This window comes from Aethalodelphis obliquidens, unplaced genomic scaffold (assembly GCF_003676395.1).
Source record: "Aethalodelphis obliquidens isolate GAN/ISIS:26980383/991018 unplaced genomic scaffold, ASM367639v1 scaffold5, whole genome shotgun sequence".
In the NCBI taxonomy this organism is placed as follows: domain Eukaryota; kingdom Metazoa; phylum Chordata; class Mammalia; order Artiodactyla; family Delphinidae; genus Aethalodelphis; species Aethalodelphis obliquidens.
Window position 1 is genome coordinate 12,164,735 of NW_020837949.1, and position 9,251 is coordinate 12,173,985.

The 9,251-nt window shown below is 44.4% G+C and overlaps 1 protein-coding gene across 3 annotated transcripts in view; it reads right to left on the bottom strand.

Annotated features, from left to right (window-relative positions):
• MGAM (maltase-glucoamylase) overlaps positions 1-8,936 on the bottom strand; it is a 104,287-nt gene extending 95,351 nt beyond the window's left edge. For 2 of the 3 annotated variants that reach the window (XM_027101692.1, XM_027101690.1), the window contains exon 1: positions 4,824-4,937. The gene's annotated coding sequence lies outside the window, so the exon portion shown is untranslated. Of the gene's footprint in view, positions 1-4,823; positions 4,938-8,858 lie in introns of those variants that run through there. The other variant, XM_027101691.1, reaches the window with a different exon arrangement.
• Between the last annotated feature and the right edge of the window lie 315 nt (positions 8,937-9,251).

The following is a 9,251-nucleotide window of genomic DNA, read 5'->3' on the forward strand; positions in this document are numbered from 1 at the left end:
TTTTTTTTTTTTTTTTTTTTTGCGGTACGCAGGCCTCTCACTGTTGTGGCCTCTCCCGTTGCGGAGCACAGGCTCCGGACACGCAGGCTCAGCGGCCATGGCTCACGGGCGCAGCCGCTCCACGGAATGTGGGATCTTCCCGGACTGGTGCACGAACCCGTGTCCCCTGCATTGGCAGGCGGACTCTCAACCACTGCGCCACCAGGGAAGCCCTTAGAATTACATTTTTAAATGCATGAGACAAAATACAAAATAAGCATACAAAAGAAACCAATTTCGTTGAATTACAGTTACTACAATACTTTTTAAATTGTAGTAATGTATGTTGTATTAACTAACAAATCTAGCAGCTGGTCTAATAGCTACTGCAGTTTCAAAATAGTGTAAACAGTATTTAGAGATTATCTTCAACATATAAAAGTATCCGTGACCTCTCTTGGAATAAAAGTCTTAGGTACTGCTCACACTACTGTGATTTGTGGCCTAACTTTATATTTTGAAAGACATATTAAATGTCAGTATTTCAGCAACGAAAAAAACATAAACACTTTCCCCTTCCAAGTTCACCTGCTCTCTGAATTAAATGCACAAACCCCAGGTTAAGAACTCCAGTCTATTGCTAGGCAGACCCTCCCTCAAAGTAGGGCAGTGTCCTTGCCTGGGTGCCACTCCAAGTGATGTCAGTAATCCATGAACCCATTATTGCCAGTCCCAAGGAAATAAGTACCAAAATTGAGGATAAATATTTAGAAGCTTCTATTGCCACTTGTCATGGTAACTTATGTCCATTGACCCTAATAATTAAAAACTGGAGTTTGTGTTTGTGTATATATATGTTTTTTAATTTTCTTTTTCTAGTAATTTATTTTTATTTTAAATTTACAAACGTCTCAGTCTGTGACATAATGGAAATTTTTGTTTTTACAAAAACCTGATTTTTTACCACGGATCATTTTAAAAGCTCTGCTTAACTACTGTTATTCCTGGTCATTTGCTTTTATGGATCAGTGAAAATTCAAGAAAAACTTAGGCCAAGGGACCTAAATTTATAACCTGTGTATCACTGAGAAAAACTAAACAAATAACTAAATAAATAATGATCTATTATCATTATTTCATTGTGGACACAGACTATTAAAATGGAATGAATTTATCTTTTTGAAAAGTTCACTTTCTTGTCCTTATTTTTCTCATTTCATCGACCAACAGAGAAGGAAGCTCAGCTCAGTGCTCTGTGATGACCTAGATGGGTGGGACTGGGGGGGGGCAGTGGGAGGGAGGTCCAAGAGGGAGGAGACATAGGTATACACAGAGCTGATTCACTTTATTGTACAGCAGAAACTAACACAACATTGTAAAGCAATTATACTCCAATAAAAAAATTAAATAAATAAATAAAAAGGGAGTTTGCGATTGACATGTACACACTGCTATATTTAAAATGGATAACCAACAAGGACCTACTGTATAGCACAGGGAACCCTGCTCAATATTCTGTAACAACCTAATTGGGGAAAGAATTTGAAAAAGAACAGGTACATGTATATACATAACTGAATCACTTTGCTGTACACCTGAAACTAACACAACATTGTTAACCAACTGTACTCCATATAAAACAAAACATTAAAAGAAAAAAAAGAAATGTTGGGAACCAGTAAGACCTGCAGACCAGGTCTGATCTACTGCATTTGTTTGGCATCACAATGACAAAGAATTTTGAACTAAAAGAGGAAGAAAAGGAAAACTAAGGTGTACGGAGGCCTGTTGGGTACTGACGCCTTTTGCCGACATTATCTCATCAGTATTCACAACGGCCTGACAGCTGCAAGGGTCTGAACTGCCATGCGGATACTTGTCCACTCTGCATCAGAGCCCACGTAGACCGTTTAGTATTAGCCTGAACGAATTTCAAAGATCACCACGTACAGCCCCCTCATTTTACAGACGGGGAGCCTCGGACCTAGCAATTTTGTGAGGTTTGCATTAGTCTAATAACGGAATGTAGTACGTGAGTGTTAACATTTAAAAAAGAAAAATTTTTGGCAGCTATATACTTTGCTCAAGGCCCTGTACTACTCACTGACTCTATGATGGTGCCTGACTAGAGCTTTTGAAAAGTGTAGCCACTGGATTTAAAAAAGAGATGATTCAGGACAGACCAATGTACAGAACTGTGATGCTGAGCGTGGTTTGTGACCCTGGTGACACAGCCTTACTTGAGCCTGAGGAGGTCAGGAAAACATGTCTGTCTGGGAGCCATGGGGGCCATGCAACTATGAGAACTAGTAATGTGAGTTCAAAGCCTCCTCCTCAGAACTCTCCAGCCAAGCCCCTTCCCCAGACCCCGTGGCCCCATGTCTGGATCATGCAGGAGCTCGGGGGCCTCCTCCCTCCTTCCAACCCCTGAAAATACGATAACCACTTCCTAAACGCAAGTCAATTCAATGTTTAGTTATTATACGTGTGCTATAAACAAGCATCTATCAGAATAGCAATGACAGCAATATTTATGGAACACTGATATGGCCCATGTATTATGTTAAATGAGTCACAGGCATGATTTCAATTTCTCCTCATAATTACACTATGAGGCAGTGACTGTTATCACCCCAGTTTTACAGCTGAGAACCCTGAGGCACAAAGAGTGACTGCCCGAAAGCTGTGTAACTAACAAGAGGTGAAACCAGAATGCAAGCGCAGGCAGTCTGGTCGAGCCTACGCTAGAACACAAACGTGAGTGCTGCCTCCGTAACCCCACAGCCCAGAGCATGTAAGAAGTCAAATGGCTACGCTACAAAAGACAAGGCAGCACTGACAAATGTCATTGGAAAAAGAACACTACCATTTGGGAGGGACAGGAAAGAAAGAAATTAAAGGCCAAGATAGATGGGAGTGGGAAAGGAGGAGAGACGTTAAGATTTTGGGGGCTAAGGGATCAGCATAAGCAAGACACAGAGGTAAGAAAGAATGGGACCTGCTTCAGAAACTGCAGCAGAAAGACGAGGGAAGACAGTTGTGGGAAAGTCAGGAACATTATTGGACATTATTGGAAAAGTACCCTAGAGTCGCCGCATCACCGAGATTCTGTTAACAAGAAGACTTCCACCAGCAACAGGGACCCATCGCAGGCTGTCATAAACATGAAATAGATTTCTGAACCTAGGATTTCTCTGCCTAGGACTCAACGTGCAGGATTATCTGTCTCTGTGAGTCTTTACTCAGAATATTACTTCTTCCCACACCTCCAAACAGAACAAGACATATCCATAGGGAACACTGAGAGCTGTACAAGCTGCATGTCCACTGGAGTGGCCCCAAAGTATGGAACTCTGCCACCCTGAGATCCTCCATGGGCATTCCCTGAAGACCAAAGAGCCAGTGGATCACAGTCAATCCTGGGCAAGAACACCCGTCTCTCCCTGTGCAACTTTCCCAAAACAAAACTTTACTCGGGCTTCTCTTCTAAAACCTAAAATAGCCATGGTCTAGTTCTCACGATAAATCGCACTTTTCTTTCTCTCTTTAAGGCCCTCACTGTCATTTTGACTCCACTACTCCAGTGTTTTTCACTATGCACCAGTCAACTTGGCTCATGGCTGCTTCTACATTTTTGCCTGAGGGCAGCCCTCCACCAGGGCTGTGTCTACATCCTCTTGTCCTCTGTTTTCTATGAAAACCCCTCTCCTATTGCAAAGCCAAGTTTAACATCCACTTGGTCATGAAATTTTCTCCAAACACTCAATTCACATTGACGTTTCCTCTTTTCTGAACTACTGAAGTAATAGTACATTCAAGAATAGTGTTCTGTCTTATGGGTGAACATACCCCAAAGTGCTCAGGGGAAAGCTAGCCTCTCATCAAGTCCCTGCTGGCTGAGTTCCCTCAGAGTCTCCCCAAAGCCAGACCCACGTGAGGAGCTTATTCTGACCTCGTGAGTGGATAAGGGACAGCTGAGCCCCAGTGTGTGTTCTCCATCCTCCTAGCATTGAACATGGCAATGGATTCTCCCTTCTTGGAATAAAATCCTTATGAAAAGATACTCATCGGTCTGGATTTTACCAGCAATGGACTGTGGGTGGGTTAGATAATCCTGAAAGTATTCCTAAATAAGCTTATTAAAATCTGAAACAGGTAGATGTAACATTGAAATCAAGTTAAATCATCTCTTGGACACTGTTTCCATGTTAAGTCTTCAGCTGGTGGTTTAGTAGTCCCCTGCATGGTGTCATAGAAAGAGCATGGGGTTTGGAAACAAACTAGCTGGGGTCTGAATATTGGATTCTCTGCTTACTTTCCACAGACCTTGGGCAGTCATTTCAATGCTCTGAAGCTCAATTGCCCTCTCTGTACATTAGGGGTGAGAATATGTGTGACATATATTATTTTGTGCCTAAGCTGAGATAATAAGTCCCTGATATCCAGTGTCCATTTCCCAGTCCCTCCCTAACTTGTCTTTTCTGAAAATAAAGTCAAATAAAACCCAGCAAGCGGTCGCATTAGCTTAAATTCTGTTAACAACTCCTCCTTCAGTTCATCCACCCCCAGGAAGAGCCTCACTAGCCTGGGCCGGAGGAGGTGTTCTCTTGCATCCATGGACCACCGACAGATAAGTGCGGAGCATCAGTGCCTCCCACGGGGAACCACAGGCTGAGGGGGAAAAGCAGCCCAGCCCATGACTTTGTTCTCCATGGCTCCTTAACATTCCTTCTTCCCCCATCTCTCACCACCCCCCCACTCCCAAGCACACGCCATCTCCACACCTTCTTGTCACAAAGCATCTCTCACAGCCTCCACAGCCTACAAAATTGTATAAATTATACCTCTTTCTTTTTATCGCAACCGAGTTCCTTCTTTCATTCCCAAAATAATCTCTTCACATCAGACGCTATCTGGCAACGGAGAAGTTGCTTAGAGTGAGAGTGATTTCCCTGCCCAGAAATGTTCAAAGACAGGTGAAAATAAAAGAGACTTATACTGGGCATTACAACATTTCCTTCTCTTGTGAAATACCTATGATTCGGCAGTTTTACACGACCTTTCATCCTTTCCTACCTCACCCCCACAGACAGGAATACGTGCAAACACCAGTGTGAGTCCAAGGAGAGAGTTATTAGGAATAATATATTACTTAGTATTCACCTGTTAGTAATAAAACTTTACATTTGTATAATACATTGCAGTTTTCAGAGCACTTTAATCTGTATTATCTCTCTGATCACACAAAGAAATAGAGCAGGAATTTTTAATCCCCATGTATAATGAGGAAACAAACTAAGAAAAATGATTTGCTAAAGATCACTCAAATACTGGCCAAGTCGGACTAGTGCTAACTTAGTTTCAATCTAGTAATCCAGCGTTCACAGAGTCTGAAGTCAGTAAATCCAGAAATTGCTTTTTCAGACTAAATACTTGTTCATTCATTCAAGAGATTCGAAGTTCACTCTCCACCATGTATCCCAAAGAGGAAAGCTCAGATCCCATCCGTTATCAAATTCTACCGTCCTTTCCTCACAGATGGATACTTCTCTTAAGTCCAAAGCTTGTCCTAGAGATTTCTACCATTTCCTCCATGGCTCCCCTACCCCACGTCCAGGGAACCGGCCCAATCCTGTAAGGGACCCCAATACAGTCCTAACTCACCAGTTACAGCTGACTGGACCAGCACTGGACAGCTGATCCAACCTGGTCCAATTGGATTCTCTCTCCCGGAAATTAGGATTTGAGACACAGAGTCTGAATCATATTCAGGCTGTGGGATCATGTCATGTTACTGAGAGGCAGAAATTAAGGTTTTACTGAAAATACCTATTTCCCCAAAGGAGAACAGGATAGACATATGGAAAGAAGCAGGAGTAAGAGATTATTCAAACCCAAAGAAGAAAAAGTAAAGAGACTAGCTACCAGTATTTTTCCTATTTCTGTTAAGACCAATACACAACAGAATTTCAGGTGATTCTCCTGCTTCTTCACCAAAATACTACTTCTACAATTACTACCACCACTGCTTCTACTACTAACCACCATCATCACCATCATCACCACCACCACCATCACCACCATCACCATCACCACTATCACCATCAACACCACCATTATCACCATCACCACCACCACCATCACCACCACCACCATCACCATCACCACCATCACCACCACTACCACCATCACCACCACCACCACCATTACCACCACCACCACCACCACATCACCATCACCACCATTATCACCATCACCACTGCCACCATCACCACCATCATCACCACCATTACCACCGCCACCATCACTACCACCATCATCACCACCACCATCACCATCACCACCATCACCACCACCACCATCATCACTAGCACGACCATCAACATCATCCCTTCCTGCAGCCATGTACTGTGAGTTTCTATACCTGGCAACCAAATAGTCTCTGATGGCCCTGCTATGGCAGGCTCTCGTTGTCTCCCTCTGTCCAGTGTAAATACTTTCAACAGAAATTTCTAACCACTCCAGTCCAACCTACAAGCAACATATTGGCAACACTTTGCTGACATCTACAACCACTTGCAATTGTAGGACCTTCAAATCCCCACAAAGTCCCTCTGAATTATATGGCCTCCCTATAGAATTGTGCCTTTTAGTTCAGGAATACATGTAATCTAGGGGTATGTGGTGACACACTGAGAGGTACATAACACATCTTCTTGGAAAATCAACTTTAGTCAAAGTCCTTGGAGAGAAATAGGCAATTTGAATCAATATTTGGAATTATGAAAAATATGGCAGTATAAAGTAATGGCATGCATAATTTTTTTCAACATAAAACACTGAATTTACAGAAATTTTCCTGTGAGCCTGCTTCCCCCAGGTCCCCACCCCAGGGGAAATTGTGAAAAGAAAGCCATCGGGAATGTCTTAAAGGCGCCAATAATGTCTCACAGCCACACACAGGCTCTGGCTGTCGTTGTTGCCCTCTTCTCTGGCTTGGCCTCTCTCCCCCACACACTCCCTCGCCATCCGCTCTCTGGGAATCTCCGTGTCACACCATCTCCCCTGTCTCTGCTAGACAGTGACCCTCGAAGTGTCACTGCTGCTCCGTGCTCTCTTCCTTTCGCCATTACAGAGAAACAGAACAGGGCTGATGTCATCCAGTGTCTCACAGCTCTATCAGCTTTTACTTAAAACCTCCTCTTCCATAATTCATATTAGTGGACAAAATAAAGCTCAGAAAGGGGCCTGAGCACCTTCTAAAGCAATCCCTACACACAGGTCCCTGCTGGGGAAAGTGACCCAGGTATGTCCCTAATCACAAGACTCCGTGCTGGCACCTGTGCTGACTGGACCTGGGCCGGGCACTAACCCAAGACAGCCAGACTGGCATCTCCAGACACCGCCCGCCGTGTGAGCACCAGACAACCCAGATTCTCCTTCTGAATGGAACGCAGAGAATCTGCAGCAGGATCGGTTAGTTGCAAGAGCAAAACTGAAAGGTAGAGAAACAGAAATAAGAGCTGTGTGAGACCATCTTTACCCTCATCTCCCCTGGCGTGACCTCTCTGCCCTCCTCCCTCTGACAGTTCAAAATGGACAGGATATGCTTTAAATGCAGGAAGCAGAGACGTCCTTCCTTTTGTTTCCTCTCTTGCGCTTCCAGTTTTCTGCCTCTTCGTGACAAACGAACCTAGACACAGGGCAGGCTGCCTTTCCCTCTGTCCACTTCCTTGCTTCACATCCCCAGATGGGCAAATGGACTCAGAGCCCTTCTCACAGGCAAGTTATCAGTTAGTCATTGCGTTCAGCTTCCAGTCACAGTGGCCCAAGCATTGTGACTTAAAGACAGAAAGATATTACCTTTCTCACTTTCTCTGCTCTCTCTGGAGCACAGTAGTCACTGGTGTGGTTTCACAAACTCAGAAACTTAGGATTGAGATTCTCTTGGCTTTTCGCTCGTGGTTGGAGCTCCAACCGTAACATCTTAGTTCAGGCACAGAAAGAAGAAAAGGAGACAAGGGCTTTCTAAAAAATCCCACTCAATGTCTTCTTCTTGTGTCTCATTGGCTACTATTATCTGAAGGAAAGATGGGAAATGCAGTTTATTTTTAGTTAATATTGACATACCCAATAACACAGGGGTTCTGTTGGCAATGAAAAGGAGAGAACTAATAGTCTGCAGGCAATTAGCAATAACTACCATGAACAGAATGGCAAGTTGGATGCGTGGATTCTGCCTAGGTCTGCTGCATGCTCCAAACCAAGTTGTACCAGAGTTCCACCTTGGGAGCTTTCAGACGCTGGTCTAGCTTTCAATAAAGTAACACACACCCTACACCCCATTTCCCTGCTGCTCCTCTCATGTAATCGGAGTGATTGGCAGAGCTGGATTTGGGAATTCCCGGGACTCTTGGCTACATGCCATCTAAAAGCATCAACATCCTAACTCCTCACTTAGTAACCTTGGCCAAGATATCTAACTAACCTTCCTGAAACTCCATTTTGTCATCAGTAAAATGGAAGTATCACTACACTCTTCACACAGCAACTCTGAGATTAAAGGACATTCAGCCTGCCATAGCATGATAAATGGTGTCTAAAATTTCCCTTCTGTGACATACGCGTCACATTATTGCAGGAGTAAATCAATGACTGGGGTGAGCCTGCACGGAGAGCAGGCCAGGAATTCCAGGTCTCACAGTGGCCTGGCGCCACCTCGTGGCAGCTGCTGAGTAATGATAGGAAGATTCTGGATCCCAAGCTGGCTTTGACTTGGGAAAATGGGAGGGATTACATGACTCTTCAGTTCGATTATCTGGGGAGGTCGGAGACACAAGACTCATCCGCAGGTGCCATGCTTCCTAAGAGCAACTTACCTGTTCTTTCCCACTGGTCTCAGACAACCCTCTGAGGCAGGAGATAGACAGGCCCCAGGCTGAGCAGCTGGAGTCTGTCCCCTGTGGACAGATAGTCCAAGATAAATATAATGGCAGGAGCAGGGAGGACCTGAGTGCCGCCCAGATAAAAGATAAAGAGACCACATATTTCCATTCTTGAGGTCAAGGAGACTTACCCAACTACACAGGAGCAGAAAGGCTCCTCGGGGGCCAAAAAGGGAGGGGGCGCCACCCCATAATAGGTGGTGTCAACCTTCCCATAGGCCTCTGTGCTGGAATCCATCTTGGCTAAGAGATGCACAGGCACACAGGGGAGGACCCGGAGTTAAACCAAATACGGACTCAGAGCCAGGCAAAGCGACATGATTGGCC